General features: G+C 36.3%; 1 pseudogene; it reads left to right on the top strand.

The window, feature by feature from the left end:
* The first annotated feature begins 19,421 nt into the window (after positions 1-19,421).
* On the top strand, positions 19,422-20,092 carry LOC129512318 (prostaglandin E synthase 3-like; annotated as a pseudogene).
* Positions 20,093-20,389: the final 297 nt, after the last annotated feature.

The following is a 20,389-nucleotide window of genomic DNA, read 5'->3' as shown; positions in this document are numbered from 1 at the left end:
CAGTCCTGCAGTGTCAGGCTCTCATTGCACTTGGTCTCACCCAGCACCCTACTGAAAATAAAACAAGCTGCACTTAAATGCACCAATGTTATTTAAACTATCCAGCTTGTCACTGTTTTCTAAGACACTACTCTGTTCAAGGCAAGGAGATACTGCTTCTACTTTTTCTCTCCCAATGCTTTCTAAATATCTTTTGACCATTTATGTCCTAGAAACATGACAAGCCCCAGTTTGGTGTCTGGAGGCAGCCAAGACTATAAAAAATATGGATAGGTGAAGTTAAAAAAAAAACTAAGACTTTGGGGACACCTGGTTGGTGCAGTTGGTTAAGTATCTAACTGTTGTTTTGGGTTCAGATCATGATCTCAGGGTGGTGATCTCAAGGTCATGAGATGGAGCTCTGTCTGTATCAGGCTCTGCTCCTGGCTTAGAGTCTGCTTGGAATCTCTCTTTTCCTCTGCCCCTTTCCACCCCCTTTTGTCTCTAAAATAAGTGAATAAATCTTTAAGAAAAAAAATGAAAGCTATCATAATTGCCATGAAAATAGAATATTAACTACACACTCAGATAACCAGAAAGACTCATATAAATAGCTTTGTTGTGGAAAGGTGGTCGATCATTTGTTAATGTGCATTAAAACAATGAAACATTTCTTGTGATTTCTCTTTCTAACAAATCCTGCTTCTAAAATAGAGTTTCATGCCTTATATTTTAACAGACTATATATACATAAATAAACACATATGTATTAAATATGCTGGTAACAAAACAAGAGAGTAGTTGTGAATTAAATGAGATTTTTTCCCCCTTAGATTAAGAAATAAAAACAAAACTAACTGACAATTCTTTCATCTAATTTCAGGGAACAGACTAGCTCAGATCAGAAGCCTACTATTCGGTCATGTAGGAAACCATTTTAGAGTATTCCCTTATGAGGATCCAAGAATATAAAATATATTTTCTTTATTCTAAAATACAGTCACTTTTTCTAGACTGTATTTTATTGTCATAGATCTGAAGAGTATTTTCAGTATCTGAAGGTTGACACCAAGCCCATATCAAAGCAGAGATAATGAAGATGATGTTACTTGCCAAAAGCTCATAGGCAACACCAGACACCTTGGGTGAACTAGTTCTCAAATCTAGAGTAGCATTTTAGTTTTGCTTCTACTCCCACTCCAATTCATACACAGTATATTTTGAACTTCTTAGAATTATTTTTCATAGAATATAACTAGAAACTGATTTTTAGAGAGCATAGTAAAGTGTTTTTTAATCACAGATTTGTGATGTATTCTCAACATGTTGCTTCCCTAATTGAGTGCCTCAAAATAGCAATTGCAATGCTCTAAATCTAATTTATTAAAATGACAATAATGAAATTAGAGGATGAATGCACAGATAAAAATCTCTTCTTTAAATGAATAATTATTCATGCTGAAAAATTATCAGAAACAATTTTGGATTTCTCTAATAACATACTAGATGATTTGTTATATTCAATGTAGTTGCAAATATTTACCACTTCCTAATTCCTTTCAATTTAATAGTCCCTGCACGTAAGATTAGTGAGGGAATATGAATGTTATATTAAAAAACTGTATTAGAGTTTACTTTAGAGTTGAAATGAACTTAATGATAATCTAATCTTCCTATCCTATTTATGAGTAAACCAAGTCCCCCAAGAATAAGCAAAAACTATCTTAATAGTTTGTGGCATCAGTAAGATAAGAAGCTAGTTCACATAACTTCATATCTAGAGTGCCTTCCATAACTTTTTCAAGGACTTATTGCTCAGGCAAAATTGAGAGCAGAGTTTGCTCATCTTATAATAACATATAATGCTCCAAGGGGATCAATTTCCCTTTCTCCTACAGGGAGTAACGAATGTTCTATAGTCAAGAATAGTCATACGGATTTATCAGAGAAGTTTTCCACTGATAAAAAGAGCAGTTACAGTAATCAGTAGGAGACCTGGAGTTAAAAGATAACTGGCTATAGAAAGATAAGAACATGATGCAAAAAGAGGAATTAAAGGCAAATAATACATAGTTTACCTACCTCAATATTGTCTTTGCCCTGGCTGTCCATTCTACACAGTAATAAAAAAGATTGCTTAATTATTAGCAAAATAAACCCACAGCCTTCAAAGACCTGTATTTAATTTAACATGAGGCACAGAAATTATTATATTCATTGATACCTCAAATATTTCTCCATATTCAGTGAGAAAGTTTGGACATTTGTGATCCACTCTACTTATCTCCCATCCAAGAGTGACTAATACCATATTCCTGCTTTTCAAGAATGGAATGTTGCCAGATATACTGGTTTAACCAACATTTTTAGACACTAACTAATTAACAAGCATTATTCTAGGTCCCAGGATATAGCTATGGATACAATAAAATCTAAAGTTCATTGATAATCACTGTGGAATTAGAGGGTATGGGGGGTGACAGATGAGCAGGAAATGAATAAGATAATTTCAGATAGCAATAAGTACAAAAATATAGAGAGTTAATGAAATATGAATGACCAGTCTGAGGGGGAAAGGAATAATTTAGATGCATATTTAAGAACTTTTATCTGAGATGTAAAGGATAAGAACAAAAAGACATCTAGAATTCTAGAGAAAAAGCATGCCAACCAGAAGAATCACTTTTGGTAAAATCCCTGAGGAAGAAATTATCTTAATGTGATTTAGAAACAGAAGAAAGGATCTAGAAACAGAGGTAAGGCTAATGTGGACAAGGGAAGAATGATAGAGAGGTAGACAGCAATTTAATTGTGTATTTCTTGATGTGGGTTATGTATACAATGGAATATTACTCAGCCATTAGAAATGACAAATACCCACCATTTGCTTCGACGTGGATGGAACTGGAGGGTATTATGCTGAGTGAAAAAAGTCAATCAGAGAAGGACAAACATTATATGGTCTCATTCATTTGGGGAATATAAAAAATAGTGAAAGGGAATAAAGGGAAAAGGAGAAAAAATAAGTGGGAAATATCAGAAAGGGAGTCAGAACATGAGAGATTCCTAACTCTGGGAAATTAACTAGGGGTGGTGGAAGGGGGGGTGGGCAGGGGGTGACTGGGTGGTGGGCACTGAGGTGGGCACTTGACAGGATGAGCCCTGGGTGTTATTCTGTATGTTTACAAATTGAACACCAATAAAAAAATAAATTTATTTAAAAAAATCTTAAAAGAAATTGTGTACTTCTTTAAAAAACATTATTTGTTTTTATAACAGTCTTAGGTTCACAGAAAAATTGAAAGTAAAGAGGTTTCTTATATATCCTCTGCCCCTACACATGCATTACCTTCCCCATTGCCAATATCCCTCACCAGAGTTAGTATAGTTGTTATAGTTGATGAACCTTCACTGACACATCATAATCACCCAACATAGTTTTTTTTTAAGATTTTATTTATTTATTTGAGAGAGAGAGAGAGCATGAGTGGGAGAGAGTGTGGGAAGGAAGGGAGAGGGAGTAGCTGACTCCCTGCTGAGCAGGGAACCTGATGTGGGGCTCAATCCCAGGATCCTGGGATCATGACTTGAGCCAAAGACAGACACTTAACCAAATAAGTCACCCAGGCACACCCATCTAATATAGTTTATCTTAAGTTTCACTCTCGGTGTTGTACTTTCTGTGAGTTTGGACAAATATATAATGACATGTATCCATCAGGAGATTACTGCATTATCTTTTCTTTTAGGAGTTTTATCGTTTCAGGTCTCACATTTAGGTCTTATCTATTTTAAGTTTTTAAATATATGTATGGTGTAATAAAGTGGTCCTGTTTTGCTCTTTTCTAAGTAGCTATCCAATTTTCCCAAAATCATTTATTGAAAAGACTTTTTCTTCATTGTATATTCTTGCCTAAGAAACTAAAAGTCAACCATAAGAAAAAAATCTGGAAAGACCACAAATACATAGAAGTGAAACAACAAGCTATTAAAGAATGAATGAGTCAACCAGAAAATCAGAGAAGAAATCAAAAAGTACATGGAAACAAATGAAAATGAAAACACAATGGTCCAAAAACTTTGGGATCAGCAAAAGCAGTCCTAAGAGGAATGTATATAGCAATATAGACCTATCTCAAGAAGCAAGAAAAAACTCTAATAAATAACCTGACCTCATACCTAAGGGAGCTAGCAAAAGAAAAAACTGAAGCCTAAAGCCAGCAGAAGGAAGGAAATAATGAAGATTGGAGCAGAAAGAAAAGACATAGAAACTAAAAAAAAAAAAAAAAAAAAAAAAAAAAAACAATAACAACAACAAAAAACACACTAAAGCAGGTCAATGAAACCAGAGGTGATTTTCTTTGAAAAAAATTAATGAGATTTTTAAACTTCTAGCTAGACTTATCAAAAAGAAAAGAAAAATAACTCCAATAAATAAAATCACAAATAAGAGAGGAGAAATAACAACCAACACCACAGGAATCAATTATAATTACAAACCTTTGTAAGAGAACATTATGAAAAACCAAACAAAAAATGCCAACAAATTGGACAACTTGGAAGAAATGGATACATTCCTATAAACGTATAAACTACCAAAACTGAAACAGGAAGAAATAGAAAACCTGAACAGATCAATAACCAGAAAAAAAAATTAGTAATCAAAAAACTCCCAACAAACAAAAGTCCAGGACCAGATGGATTCACAGGTAAATTCTACCAAACATTTAAAGAAGAGTTAATACCTATTCCTTTCAAACTATTCAAAAAAAAAAAAAAAAGAAAGAAAAGAAAAGGAAGGAAATTTCCAAATTCATTCTATAGGGCCCCCATTACTCTGATACCAAAATCAGATAAGGATATCAGTAAGAAAGAGAACTACAGGCCCATATCCCTGATGAACACAGATGCAAACATAATAAAATGCTAGCAAACCAAATCATAGATTTATAAAATCATTCACCATGGTCAAGTGGGGTTTGTTTCTGGGTTGCAAGGGTGGTTCAATATTGGTAAAACTATCAACATGATGACAACACATTAATAAAGGAAAGGATAAGAACTATATGATCATTTCAATCAATGCAGAAAAAGTATTTGACAGTACAACATCCATTATTGATAAAAACTCTCAACAACGTAGGTTTAGAGGAACATATCTGAATATAACAAAGACCATATATGAAAAAACCCACAGGTATTATCATCCTCAATGGGAAAAAACTTAGAGCTTTTCCTCTGTGGGTCAAGAATAAGACAGAGACGTCTGCTCTCATCACTTTTATTCAACATCATAATGGAAGTCCTAGCCACAGCAGTCAGACACAAAAAGAAATAAAAGTCATTCAAATCAGCAAGGAAGAAGTAAAACTTTCTCTTTTATTCTTGATGAGTCTGGCTAAAAGCTTATAAATTTTATTTATTTTTCAAAGAATCACCTCTTAGTTTCATTGATGTTTTCTATTTTTTATTCTCTATTTCATTTATTCTCACTCTTTTTTATTACTTTTCTTCTAAAGTTGAACTTTGTTCTCCTTTTTCCAGTTCTTTTAAGTATAAGTTTAGATTATTTATTTGGAGTTCTTTTTATTTGAGGTGTATATCTGTTCTTTTCATCTGGTTTAATGTGTCATTCAAAGACATTGTTTCCCTATTGGTTTTCTGTATGAATTATCTATCCATTGATGTGGGAGTGTTAAAGTCCTCTATTATGATTGTATCTATCAGTTTCTCCCTTTATGTCTGTTAATATTCACTTTTTATACTTAGGTATAAGTATTGCGACCTAGGCTTTTTGGGTTCTTCTGTTTGGTTGTTGTCGTTTTGCTTCCATTTGTGTGGAGTAATTGTCTCCTTTAATTTCAGTCTGCATGTGTCTTTAGGTGTGAAGTGAGTCTTGTTAGCAGGCTATAGATGGCTCTTGTTTTTGTTTGTGTGTGTGTGTGTGTTTTAACCAATTCAGGTACCCTATTCAGGGTACCAATTCAGGTACTGAACTGTTCTGCATCCTCTAATCTTCTGTTGATTCTCTCTAATGTGTTTTTTATTCAGCTATTGTGTTCTTCAACTCTGATTGGTTATTTTTAAATTTTCTCTTTGTTGAAGTTCTCACTGAATTCATCTGTCTTCTTTCCAGCCCATCTTTACGACAATTACTTTGAACTTTTTATTAAGTAGACTGCTTATCTCTGTTTCATTTCATTCTTTTTCTGGAGTTTTGTTCTTTTGTTTGAAGCATATTTCTCTGTGTTCTCATTTTGTCTGACTTTCTGTGTTTGTTTCTCTGAATTAGATAGATCAGCTAGTTTTCCTAGTCTTAAAGGATTGATCTTATATCCCCTATATAGATTACATATGTCTGGCAGCTTTGGCTGGCTAAGAGTACCAGGACTTTCTGCATCAGAGACTCTATTGTAGAATGGCTAGTGCTGATGTGGGCATGGGTCAGGGCTTTTCAGAGTGCTCCACACTCAAGGCACTTTGGTGAGAGGGCTGGAGCATAAGTGGGCTCAGGCCATGGGGTTTTAGGGCATTCCTCATGGGGGCGGGGCACTCTTGCAGGACAGCTAGAGCTGAAGCAAGTGCAAGCTGGGAGGTCTCAGGGCATTCTGCACATAGGGCATGTTGGTGGGACTGTTGGAGCTGAGGTGGGCACAGGCAGGGTTGTCTTGGTGTACTCAATGCAGGGGGCTTCCTGGCAGGATGGCAAGAGCTAAAGCCAGGCATACAGTTGGTGGTTCCAGGGCAGTCTATGCAGGCAGTGCCCTAGCAGGACAGCTGGAGTTGAAGCAGGTACAGGTTGGAAAGTCCTGGGGTGTTTCAAAGAGGAGGTGCTCTGATGAGTCATCTGGAGCTGAAGTGGGTCTGGGCCTAGTATGTCCTACAGTGCTTTGGAGAGTTGGCTGGAGTTGCAGAGAACTGCCCTATATGTAGGTGTAGATCTGGTGTATCCATGGAAGAAGTGAGTTCAGGGACTTCCTACATCACGATCTTGGGTACTATCCAAGGGTGACCTGGTGCCCTTTCAACCCTGGAGAGCACTCCTATAGTTCTTCTAGGGATGTTTCTTTTATATTCTAGTTTTTGTTTTTGTTTTTGTTTTTTAATCATGACTTTTTTTCTGCGCACCAGGGCAGCTGGAGCTGGTGTCAGGCTGGCTAGAGTGCCTGAATGCTGCTTCTATCTGTGCTCTTAAGAGAAACTTAACAATGACACTCACCAGCCCCTCTGATGATGGAGAATATTCAAGTCCCCACCTTTTGGCAGGCATTCAAGGTGTGGTTCATTTTAAATTCTAAATGCCCTCTTGAACCTAGGCTTTTTTTTTTTTTCTGTGCCTCAGGGTGGACAACTCTGCACCCATCCCTTCAGTACTATCCCTCCCCATTGCATTGTTCACAACACCAGAGCTGCAGTTCCTGTGGTTACTATATCTCTATCTTACCTGCCCTTCTCTATGTAGTCCCTCTGTTCTTTGTTGTACAGAAATTGTTCAGTTAGCCCTCAGCTCTTCTTCAGGAGGAAATATTCTCTATATATAAAGAACTGCCCTATATGTAGGTGTAGATCTGGTGTATCCATGGAAGAAGTGAGTTCAGGGACTTCGTACATCACGATCTTGGACCCAGCCTCCCCCTACAACCCATTTTTACTTTTCCATTAACATGGAGCAATGCCAGGCTCAGTCACTCATTTTGTGCTTCCCTTTCTTTATGTCTCACAAGGGGACCTGCTTGACCACTTTAAGATGAAAACTTATACTTCATCGGCCAGGCAAGCCACATGGCCCCACTCAACATCAGGGAGCCAGCTTTTTTAATCTTTTTTTTTTTTTTTAAGATTTTATTTATTCATGAGAGACACACATAGAGACACAGGGAGAGGGAGAAGTATGCTCCCTGTGGGAGCCTGATGCAGGACTCAATCCCAGGACCCTGGGATCATGACCTGAGCCAAAGACAGATGCTCAATCACTGAGACACCCAAGTGTCCCAATCAGCTTTTTTAATCTTAAAAGATAAATGATATCTGTATATTATAGCACTCTTCTCTACTATTCAAATGTAAATGATTGGCATTGGGAAATATATCCTAGGTAAGTGAAGTAGAAAGTTGAAATTTATCCATAGAACCCACTTGTTACATGAGAAATCCAGACAGATAAGATGCCAGAAATGATAAAGAAAATATTAACAAGACAGATGAAATTTTTTATCTCTCCTCATTAACTTTAGCTTTTGATTATAAGAAATATTTCCTAAGCTTTTTCAAAGTAACCTATATATTCTACAAAGGCTAGTTCTTGCATATCCAAGCAAAATGAAATAGGGAAGTCTTAATTATCTAAATTGGGTGTCTGCAGTAGCTCAAATCACCTTTCTATCCTAATTTGCCTGAATATTTCTGGCCATGCATTGATATGGAGCAAAATGTAAACATTTCCAAAATTAAATCAAGCATAGCATTTTAGGAGTGACTGTTTATTAGTTTATGAGTAGAAACTAGACTTAAAGTAATTTTGTTTCTTAGGTATCTGAATTTGAAGCAATATGCCTAGTAGTTAGGAACATGAGCTCTGAAGCTTAACTCACTGGACTCAAATCCTGGCTTCATGTTACCTATATGACTTTAGGTACCCTGTAACCTCGTCCTGTCTCAATTTGTCCATCAGTAGGGTGGTTGTGGGGATAAAGCACATAAAAAGTACACTTAAAATATTAACTGTTATTATTAGACACTATTTGATGCTTACCAATGCTTTTCATCAAACAATTGCTGCATCAGTTTTTGGAGACAGCAATCAGTTATCAGTTTGGGAAACACCCTGAATCTAAGTTGAAGTCCTAGATTTACAAATTAGAGGTTAGGTGCCCTCAGCAAACCACCATCTATGGTTTCCTGGCCTATAAAGTGGACCTAATGCCTGCTATGCTTACATTACTGTGAAAATCAAGTGTGATTATATTTACTGAATGTAAACTATAAAATCCTATACAGCTGTGAAAGCCTGCTCTCTATTCATTTAATCAGTTATCTTCAAAATAATTAAGGCTGCACAACTGTATTCTGCAGCTGGCACAACCACGGGCCAAAGAAACATGTTAGAAATATGTATCAGAACAGCCAGTCATTCTTGAATATATGAGAGTTCATTTTCCTTTCTTTTTTTTTAAGATTTTATTTATTTATTCATGAGGGACACAGAAAGAAAGGCAGAGATATAGGCAGAGGGAGAAACAGGCTCCCCGCAGGGAGCCTGATGCAGGACTCGATCCCAGAACCCCAGGATCATGCCCTGAGCAAAAGGCAGATACTCAACCACTGAGCCATCCAGTCATCCCTCATTTTCCTTTCTGATCAAGGAGAAGAAACTTATCTGTCCAACCAACTTCGTAGTGAAACTTTACTTTTTAAGTGTAGCTAGATTTCTCCCTCCATCTTCTCACTTTCACATTTTTTTTTTCTTCCACTGTTGATTTGCATGAGCTCCTGAACAAACTGTCTAATGTCCCTTCCTTGCTTCCATGGCTCTCTCCCCCGCACCTGCCTAGATGGTTTTGCTGTTCTTCCTTTACTCTTTTGACTTAGTCTACATCAGGGTAAAACAAGAGATAGTCTACACAGAAGATAATGAATATTGATCTTCCAATTTAGTCCCAAACATCCACAGCAGTGGATCAATTTAAAGAACATTCAGGTGTGAGAAAACCTAAAAGTCACACTAAAAAAAAAAAAAACCATCAAGATGCATTTTGCTGAAACCATGCCTTCAGCTGTTTGAATGCTGTCTTTTTTTTTAAGATTTTATTTATTTATCCATGATAGACACACAGAGAGGCAGAGATATAGGCAGAGGGAAAAGCAGGTTCCCTGTGGGGAGCCTGATGTGGGACTCAATCCCAGGACCCTGGGATCATGCCCTGAGCTGAAGGAAGACACTCAGCCATTGAGCCACCCAGGCATCCTGAATGCTGTCCTCTTTCACAGACTTTTAAATTAAAATCATATAATGGCATTACTGCTTTGGGCTCCACATGTTTTCCTGAAAAGAAGAGAAATGTAAACATTTTTAAATTATAGGGTCTTTATATTAAAACACAATGGGGAGAAACTATGCAGGCAAACTGGAACACTTTGGTATTCTCTGCTTTCATTCAGTATCAAATTCACATAGGAATTTGACAGTTAAAAAAGAAACATTTGAAATATTCAGAAAACTACTTGTGAGCTTTTATTCTCTGACATGATCTAGCTAATTTCTTGAGGACATTTCTGCTAGTCCCCCATATCAGTCTCCAAAAGCTTTTTGTAGCTCATAGAGTCTCCAGTGTTCAGAAATTAAACATCATGAGATTTACAAAAATAAGGGACTGAACTTGATTTTAAAATATATGAAGTGATTAGACAATATCCAGAGACTGTTTGCCATGAATGTATCTTTCTACTTCTCTGGTTAAATAGCCTTTCCTCCCACATTTTTCTGGACATATTTGATGGTCCCATTGATTAAGCTTGATCTTAGTTCATCCATTGTTTATTGTTCTTTCCCACACCATCTCTGTACCTGCATAAAGTATAGCTGTCTTGAAGACATAGATCAAAAGTGAATTCTTCCATGAAGCCTCTCCTAATTCTCTAGTAGGAATTGATCTTTCCCTCCTTTGATTTTCTGGAAATTTTTAACCTATTTAGTGCAAATTGTCTTACACCAGTGTAACTACTAAAACACATTACAGATTATTTCAGGAGAGGGCCTTTGTCTATCTTGTCATCCTCTGTGTTCCCTAATACAGTGAATGGTTAGCAGATAATTGGTTGTTAATAAATATGTGTAGGAATAATTTTAACCAAATGAGTGTATTGAGCAAAATGACAACTAGATGATAGAGTTATACCACAGTTATATTACAATGGATATCTCATTTCCCATGATGAAAATAGAATGAAAGTCCCAATAAAGTAGTATGGACACAGACAAAAACTTGTCAGAAGATGGGAAAGCAAACTTTCATTGAGCACTATGTTAGTTTCCTGTGGCTTCCATAACAAATTACAACAAATTTGGTAACTAGAAATAAAACATAAATATATTCTTTCACAGTTCTAGACACTGGAAATCCAAAGTCCATTTCACTGGGATGGTATCAAGGTATCAAAAGGGCTGCACTCCCTTTTGGAGGCTCCTGGGGAGAATGCATTCCTTGCTTCTCCCAGCTTCTGGCGGCAGCTGACATTCTTGGTTTATGGGTCACCTCCCTCTCATCTGCCTCCATGGTCACACTACCTTCTCTTCTTCTGTGTCAGATCATCCTCTGCTTTTTTTTTTTTATTATTATTTTTTCTTTAAGGCTGCTGGTGGTTGCATTTGGGCCTATGCAGATGACCCAGAATAATTTTTCCATCTCAAGAATGTTAACTTGGTCTGTAAAGATCCTTTTTCCTTACAGTTTCCAGAAATTACCTTATATCTTTCAGGGCCATTATTCAGCCTGTTATAAATACCAACTAGACATGTTCCTCTGCATGGTTTTACTCACTCTGCATGGTTAGTTTGTGAAGAAATTATTGCTGTTCTGATTTGACAGATGAGACCACTGAAGTTCCAGACATTCAGTGACTTACCTAAAGTTACATATAGTAAGAGGTTGAATATTTCGTTCAAACCTAGATCTTCTGGCTCCAACCTGATTTTGTTTTTCTGTTATATACTAGAAGTTTTTTAAGTCCTAGACACACAGTAGATTCCTAATAAACGTTTGTTGTTACAAAGGAAAACCTTCACTGAGATTTTGAAGTTTGCTGCTTTATCATTTTGTCACCATTTCTAAAAGTTCATTGATTTTTAAAGCACTTTTATATATCAGATGTCTCTTCAGAAAGTGTTTTCAAATATGAGTGCAGTGTTGCCTCCAAATGGATCATCACTGAGAACTGGAGGCAGTTTTGTCAATGTAATTCAATGTAAGGGATGTGAAGATTTCATGGAGCAAATAAAGAATTGAAATTTGAAAGGGTAAAAATAGGTACCAAAGTCATTAGTCTACAAAGCCTTAAAATATACATCTGCAATAAAATCCAGGGAAATTGGGAATCAGCTAGATTATCACTGTAATATAATGAGGTTTCTATAGGTACTGAACATTAGGTTAAAATTCAAACAATGTTGTATATTTGCCTTGATATCCCCTAAGACCTAGATACTTGTGGAACTGTATTACCGGGCTCTGATAATCACTACATGTTTTCTAGTGACCATTTTAAAAACCTCATTTGGTGAAGTGATTTTTAAAATTTCAGGAAGCACCAGTGGGTCATTTCCACTCCACTAGTTTGTGCTACCTAATGTAAAATACTGGTTTTCTTGGCCCATAAAGGCAGATATTATTCTTCTGTTGCTGATGTAACAAGTTACCACAGATTCTGCAGCTTAAAACAGGAGCTGCTTATTATGTCATAGTTCTGTAAATCAGAAGTGCAGGCACATTGCTCATCTTGTTCTCTACTTCTGATTTCAAAAAGCTAAAATTCTTGCCAGGACTGCATGTCTTTCTAGAGACTTTAGATTTGAATTTACTTCCAAGCTAGTTCAGGAGGCTGCAGATTTCAGCTTTCTGTGGCTGTCATACTAGGGTTTCTGTTTTTTTTGCTAGCTACTGACTGGGAGTCAGCCATGTCTTCTAGCAGTTGCCTGCATTTCTTGGGTGGGAGCCCCCTTCCTCCATCTTCAATGACAGCAATTGTGGATTATGTTCTTCTCATGCTTTGACTGTCTCTGACATTCTGTTTGGCCGCATTGCTCCTCTGCTGTCTTCCACCACATATTTTGATATTTTCCTCTTCTAATTTTAAGAGTGCATGAGATTATACTACCAGGATAAACTCCCTTTCTTAAGGCTAGTTGGTTGATAATCTGAATTTAATCTGCAAAGTTCCTTCACAGAAATAATCAGATCAGCATTTGATTGAATAACCAGAGACGGGAATCTTTGGAGAACATTTTTAGAATTATTCCTAAATCAGGGTTTAGGGTCTCAACTGAAGTATACTTTTATTCTTGATTTTCAATTTCTAGCTTTCAAGGATCAGATTACTCAGTACGGATTTAATAATAATTCAAGAAACACAGAAATAAAAGCCTATTTTCCTGAATAGAGCCAAAGGACAGAACATTTGAAAAGTTCAGACACTTAAGCAGCCACATTTCCATCTCACATATGAATACTAGATGGGGAGCAAAGGTCAGACACAATCTTTTTAAGTCATTTATTCTCAAAAGCTTATATATCTAGTGCACCAGAGATAATAAACATGAGCTATGTTCAAATGGAAAGAGCAAGCACATACCAAAATCTTTAAGGATTGACCAGAACCAAATGCTTACTGACAAAAGATATTAAAATACTTTTCTCTAAGAGATAGGTCGCCTCACCACTATCAAGTATCTTACCTTGGAGGCAAGTCTTTATTCCTTTTAATTGCTCCATTTGGAGGCATTCTAGCTGGTGATATAGAATCTCCTCCAAGAGCCAATAAGACATTGAAAGATAACTCTTAACATATGATAATTTAATGCTTTCATTTACTAACATAGAAAAACATTATACAGTCAAGAACCGGATTAGATTAACACCATAGTTTAGTTTCCTGATGTGAATGTTCTTATAAATGGAATGAGTGCAAATGATGTGGGAACAAAGCTTTTTAGGAGCAGGTGATTTTCTTCTCCCACTTAATTTCTCCTTCAGCTGATTGGACTGTGTTTCAGATATAGAGGAGGTGTGAGGGGATGCATGAGCCACCAGATGGAAGGAGCTTGAGTCCCTGGTTCCCCACATGGAGAAGAGCTCCTATTAACTAAAACACCTGCATTGGATAGTTAAGTGAACTAGAAATATATCCTACTATGTTTAGGCCTTTATATGTATTGGATCTACTCTTTCCAGCAGCTGGTATTAGTCACACTGATATGCCTTGCATTTATCTTACTCTGGAATTCATAGCATAAACTTCATGCTGCAGGTTCTCCATTCCTTGACACTTTCGATTACATAAATCCTTATCACTCTCAAAATGTTTTCAAGGATATTGTTTATGTTGAAAAGATTAAGAGTATATTTTAGAACTCAGAGCTGAGAATTTAAAACAAATACTGAAATATTTTGTGCATTATTTCCCCTGGAGCAAAACACTTTAACCTTGTAGTTTTAATAATGGAAGGCCTACAAAGAAAAGAGAAAAATTAAGAGTAGTAAAGAAAATACATGGACAAAAATGCCTCATTTTGTACTAGTTTAATTCAGTAGTACAGAATGCTCTTGGCATAAAAATAAGTAAAAGATGAAAGGAAAGATTTTCTTTTAGGTGGAAAGGGTCTGTATTTAGAGATTAATTATAATGCAGAGTTTAAACATGCTCACATTTGCAATGTTGTCCTTCTGGAAAAGGAAGGTAATTTTGGGGGTCCCAGTAAAATAGATCGGTGAGTGCTAGTACCTAAAGTCGTGAGTCCATGCTGATTTTATGACTAATTCAGCTAGATAATTCTTACAAATTTCTCATTTGAACAAAAGATGTGGGCAATAACGAGATAATTTGAAGCTGATCCACATATGACAGAGTTATCAAAGGTAAATAGCAGAATTAGGGTGACACCTGGAAATAAAAACTTACAGGGCCAACAGGACCAATAATTCTTAGTAATAATTATATTAACATTCATATTGTTACTTCTTATAGCATCTTTTATATTTGTAATTTCTTAAATGTAGATGTGATTATTATTATGGATTATTAATGTATCAGAAAACAAGCTTCAAGAGATTTCCAACAAGCAAGCCAATGTCATGTAACTACTTCGCTCATGTAAATTAGGAATTGTATCCAAGTCCTAACATTATTTCTTAAAATATCTTGATTAGAAGTCTCTGATTAGCCATAATAACCATCAACAAAGATAAACTGTGTCTTGAGAATTTTAGGATTCTTTTCATTGTGCCCATTTCCATTAGTGTTTTTACTAATTCTATGTCAATGTTCCTGGCCTCGAATAAAAAGGTAACACTACTGCAGATATGTTTTTTTGAAACGAGACTTAACTCCTCTGAAAAATGACATGTTCCTATTTTAAAAAACAAAACCATTTGATCATACACAGAATTACATTTTAGATAAACAGAGAATCAGTGTCTTGGGATGCCTAGGTGACTCAGTGGTAGAGCATCTGCCTTTGGCACAGGTTGTGATCCTGGGGTCCTAGGATTGAGTTCTGCATTGGGCTCCCTGCATGAAGCCTGCTTCTCCTTTTCACTATGTCTCTGCCTCTCTCTCTGTCTCTCATGAATAAATCAATTTAAAAAAAAAATCAGTGTCTCAAACTTCTTCATTTAATAACTGCAATATCCAGATTAAATGCTTTTCCTGACTTAAAGTTTTTTTAAGTGAGCTAATATACTATTTCTAGCCACTGTATTACCTAAAGCATAAGGATTTTAAGCATAAGGATTTTAAGAAAGCCAAGTATTTTACAAAGAAAACAGAGCAAATGTAATTTGTAATAATAGTCACTTCTTAATCTAAATTTAGTCTTTATAAATGATATTTAGATTTACAATTATTTTTAAAAAGACTTACAAAAATTTAGAAAATCACATAATTATTTTTAGAAGGCAATGAACATTCCTGTAAATGGAGGCAAATTGTATTATGTTTACATAACACTGGGTTGCATTTAACTATGGGGAGACTGATGAAAGTGGTTGGAACTCAGATTCAAATAATTAATCAGAATGTTCATTAGGAAGACAGTCAGAAGAATTTGATTATTAAATCACTTCATTTTAATACTATTTATTCAAGTCACTTAACAATAATTTATTGTACAAGAAACAATGGTGATATGTTACAGGTGAAGGAGGCATGTTGGAGAAACAAGACATAAGTCTCTGCTCTCATACTGCTTCCTTTATGATAAAGACAAACAGGAAAAGAAGCAAGGAAAAAGAGAAAGGAAGAAGGGATAAAGAATTAAAAAAATGACTGTCAAACATTGACAGAATTAATTGATAAAAACACTAGAAATGTATAAGTGAACACTAATGCAAATATTCTCAATAGATTAGTCAGACTTTAATGGAGGAAACAGAAACACTATAAGTATTATGCAATCAAAAATTTATTATCAGAATTAGACATTACACAATCAAAGGGGGAATTGAGGATGTAAGTGGCCACAGAGGGAGCTGAAAGATTTTAAGTCATTATAAGTCACTAAGCAATTCTCCTGAACCATTGGGCACAGGGGGCCATGTTAAAGCTTACAGGAAATCTGGAAACAAGGAACATCCAGTTGCTGTAGTAAGCTACAGTGGGTGCTGGTATCAAGAAAGCCGTTGACTATTCATAGTCACTGCCTCTCTGAATTCACAGCCAAGGCTGCTGTGGCCTGGGAGGCTATGGTTCAGCAGGGCCAATAGTCAGAAAGAGGAGCAAAATTCAGAGTGAGGGTAAACTGAGACCCACCAGCCCCTCCACAACTATCTTTCTCTGCCTCTTACTGTGATGAGTTTGATGGCTTTCGGGAATTGATGGCTGCTGATTATTGGTCCAAAAGCTATGCAAATTTCTCTTGTGGCCAATGCCAAGGTGGACTATACAGGGAAGATGATTCTGAGAAATGTAGTTCCAGATTAGCCTAGCTGATGTAATAGAACATTCCCATTAGGATTTTTGGAGCATACACAATTTCACTTTTATCTATGCTATGTGGTATCTATATTTCCTACTTATAATGTGTTATTTCAAAATAAAGTCATAAGCAAAATAGTTACTTTTGGAAATGATATTAAAATCAAAGTCAGTAAGTACAAAGCTGTAAAGTTGTAAAGTCCCCTTTGAGTCTCCTCTTTGTAATTTTGTGCATTGCTTTGTGTATTCATCTAGTGCTTTGCACTTGGCAAATATCATTTCAAATTCTTATGAAATCCCCATAGAGTAGTGGCAATTTGCCAGAGCATTTCTCTTCTGCTTTTCTAAAACGAACAACAACAATAACAAAAACTAAGTGAGGTGAGGATGAAATGTTTGCAATATCCATGTTGAGGTGAAGCCCGCAAGATACTAGCCTGATGACCACTCTAGAATGTTATTAAAATGAAAGTAACCTGTACATTATCAAGTTTAAAGATGGATAGAAAAATTCCTCAACAGAATGTAAACTGCATACCAAAGTAAATAATTTTTCTAAAATGTGAAGCTTCAAGTAAAAAAGTACTTTAGCAAACTTACTAGTTAGGTTCTTATTCGTATATTCTTTGGTTAACAGCTGGAAATCATTTTCCTTATGCTAGTATTAAAAAAATATCTGTACAAGATGTTGGCAGCGACCCTTCCTGGAGTAAAAATAATCTACACAATGGTTGTCTTTGAATAAAATACTTATTAAGAAAATATATATTTGGAAAAATATACTGTGGAAGTGATCACATCAGAGAGAAGAGAGTTGACAGTAACTTTGATCTGCTGTTTCTATAGGGAGCATTCTGTCTCACAATCATAGTTCCATATTCTATAGTGACAATGACAATGAAGAGGTCTTCATTAATATCAAACAACACTGAGCAGGATTAATACGTCAAACAACTTTTTAAAACTGCATTAGATTTAGTTTCTTCATCCATAAATATGGGTTAATTCTCACTTAATTCTAAGAGTTGTGAAGATTAAATGAGGTAATCCATGAGAAAATATTGAATATCTATGGATACTTGGTGTCTGTACCCTAAATGATTATTTTCTTTCCCTTCTTCTTGAGGTTTATTGATTATGGTACAATTTACAAAGTTAATTTACTTGCATCAGAGGATTTACTCAAGTATAAAAAGGACCAATAAGAATTCTGAAAACAAATGTCAGATTGCCCTACATGCAACCCAGTTTTGTTTCTAATATACTAACTTTTTTTCTTCCTGGAGCAGAAAAGCTTACTGTCACAGGATTTTAAAAAAGAAAAAAAAAAAGTCACTACTCTCTACGACCTATACTGCCTAACTCCCGACAGTGGCTACCACCTAAAATTATTTGACCAAATAGGGAGCTATAATCCATTTATCCTAATGTGATTTCTAGGTCTCTCATGACCTTTTTTTACTAACTCCGAGCAAGATGGCTTTAACATTCCCCTTAGTTTAACTAAACTTTAGACAGGTCTCTTTCTGACTATAGGCCCTTAACTTCCCTTTTCTTAGAACATTTATTTTAAATACTTGGAATTTTGAATTCTTTCTCTCCCCTTTTGAAATGTAGATAAATCCTCTCCCAGCCTCTATCCAGTTTTACAACCCAGAAATGTCTTTCTCAAGGACCTAGGAGTCATCTCTTTGAAATGTAATCATCAAGAAAGATAGCACCCCTATCTCTCAATGGAGGATAGAAGCCTAACTTGATAAGTACCCATTAGCAAACACAGGTGGCTTAATCACAAAGAAAAACATTTTTCAAACTCAGGAATGATTCAGTGTACTGGACACATTCCACTGACCAACCCTAGTCTCCAGTACTTTTTCACTAGCTCACTTCAGCACTTAAATGCCTCTTACTTTTTTTTTTTTTTTTTTTTTTTTTAGGTTTTTTATTCATTTGAGAGAGAGAGAGAGAAAGCAAGCAAGCATGTGGGAGCAGGGGGGAGGAGGAGGGCCAAAGGGAGAAGGAGAAGCAGACTCCTCCCTGAGTAGGGGAGCCCAAGGTGCTCCTCAATCCCAGGACCCTGGGATCATGACCTGAGACAAAGGCAGACTGAGCCACCTAGGCACCCCTCCCTCCTACCTTTTGGTTCAGGGGAGTAGAGTTCAGTATCTCTCTCCTGTAGCAAGTCTTTAAGGATATTCTTGTTTGCTTAACTGTGGTGCAAGTTTTCTTTGACAATTCCCTCTTACTGAGTAAGTACTATGGCTTATCATTAAAATACATCCTTGCCAATATTCTCAATTCATTTTTCCCCCTTTTCCTTCCCAAATCAGTATAATCAGCCCCTCCAGTGCTTCATTTGGAAAAAAATACACAGCCAGCTGATTCACTTCACTCTCACGCTGTTGGCCTCAAGTCCTAGAACACTATATACAACCTCAAGGAGAAAATGATTTTTAGAGTAAAGGCCCAATTTTGTTAATGTACAATAAAGAATGTATCTTTTCACTCACCGTGAAAAGCATGTTTTGCCACAAGCATGTTTTGCCATTTTTAACTTCTCATATCTCCTCCATGATAATCTTCTATAGAGAACTGTGATGCTGAGATGTTTCTCCTCTCCCAAGACCAGAGTTGGTGCTCTCCCCACAATGCATTCTGGGGACCCACAGGAAGCCTGTTGATGCTATCGCCTAAGGGAAGCCAGAGGAGTCAGAGATACCCTACCCCACCCATTCACCTGTACCCCTGCTGGGTTTACCATGCCGCATGCTTCTTCAAAGTGGTATGATTGAAGGGACGTCGTCTTCATTAAATTTTGTGTTGAAGACAGTAAGATGTTAATGTAAATTTTGAAAAATCCAAACTTATATTCAGTTATTTTCGAGGAAGTAATAAATCTAAACATTTACATTAAATTGATCTTTTTCTCTGGATTGATCCAAATTATTCCAAGCATTAAAGGACAGATCAGGTTTTTTAAAAGATTTTATTTATTTATCCGAGAGAGACACAGCTAGAGAGAGGCAGAGTCACAGACAGAAGAAGAAGCAGGCTCCCTGCCATGGGCCCGATGTGGGACTCGATCCTGGATCCCAGGGTCACACCCTGGGCTAAAGGCAAATGCTCAACTGCTGAGCCACCCAGGCATCCCAAGACAGATCGATTTTATGTTGTTTACAAAAAGGTTAATCTGGCCAGTCATGATCAAGGTTAACAAAAGAAAGGGCAAAACTTTTATTGACTTAGTGTGGACTTCAATAATTGGAACGACTGGGAAGATGATTCAGATGAAGACATATCTAATTTTGATCATTCCTCTGAGATGATGAACAACAGGAGTGGTGATGAGGATGCAGATTTATCAGAAGTAGATGGAGCAGATGATGGTTCACAAGACAGAGATGATGTAAAAATGCCAGCTCTGGAGTAAGGAATATTGTCATCACCAGAATTTGAAAAAGAAAAATAACTTCTCTGCAAGATTTCATAATTGAGAGAATTCCTGAGTTGATAGCTCTAAAGACAGATGCTATATTTGCCTCTCCTAATCTTTTTCAACCTGTTTGTTTTTTTAAGGGCTTCACTAAAGGTTGATAGTACCATTGAATGGGGGCAATTTTAAGTCAGCTAAGGCAATAACCTTACGCATGAACTTTTCCCAGACTTCCATGATGCTGTTCAGGTACTAGGCAATTAATACAGAAGTTATGATAAATAAAAACATTTC

The sequence above is a fragment of the Nyctereutes procyonoides genome, unplaced genomic scaffold (assembly GCF_905146905.1).
Source record: "Nyctereutes procyonoides isolate TBG_1078 unplaced genomic scaffold, NYPRO_anot_genome, whole genome shotgun sequence".
NCBI lineage: Eukaryota > Metazoa > Chordata > Mammalia > Carnivora > Canidae > Nyctereutes > Nyctereutes procyonoides.
Note: the sequence above shows the minus strand (reverse complement) of the source record. Positions and strands in the feature narration are given on the sequence as shown.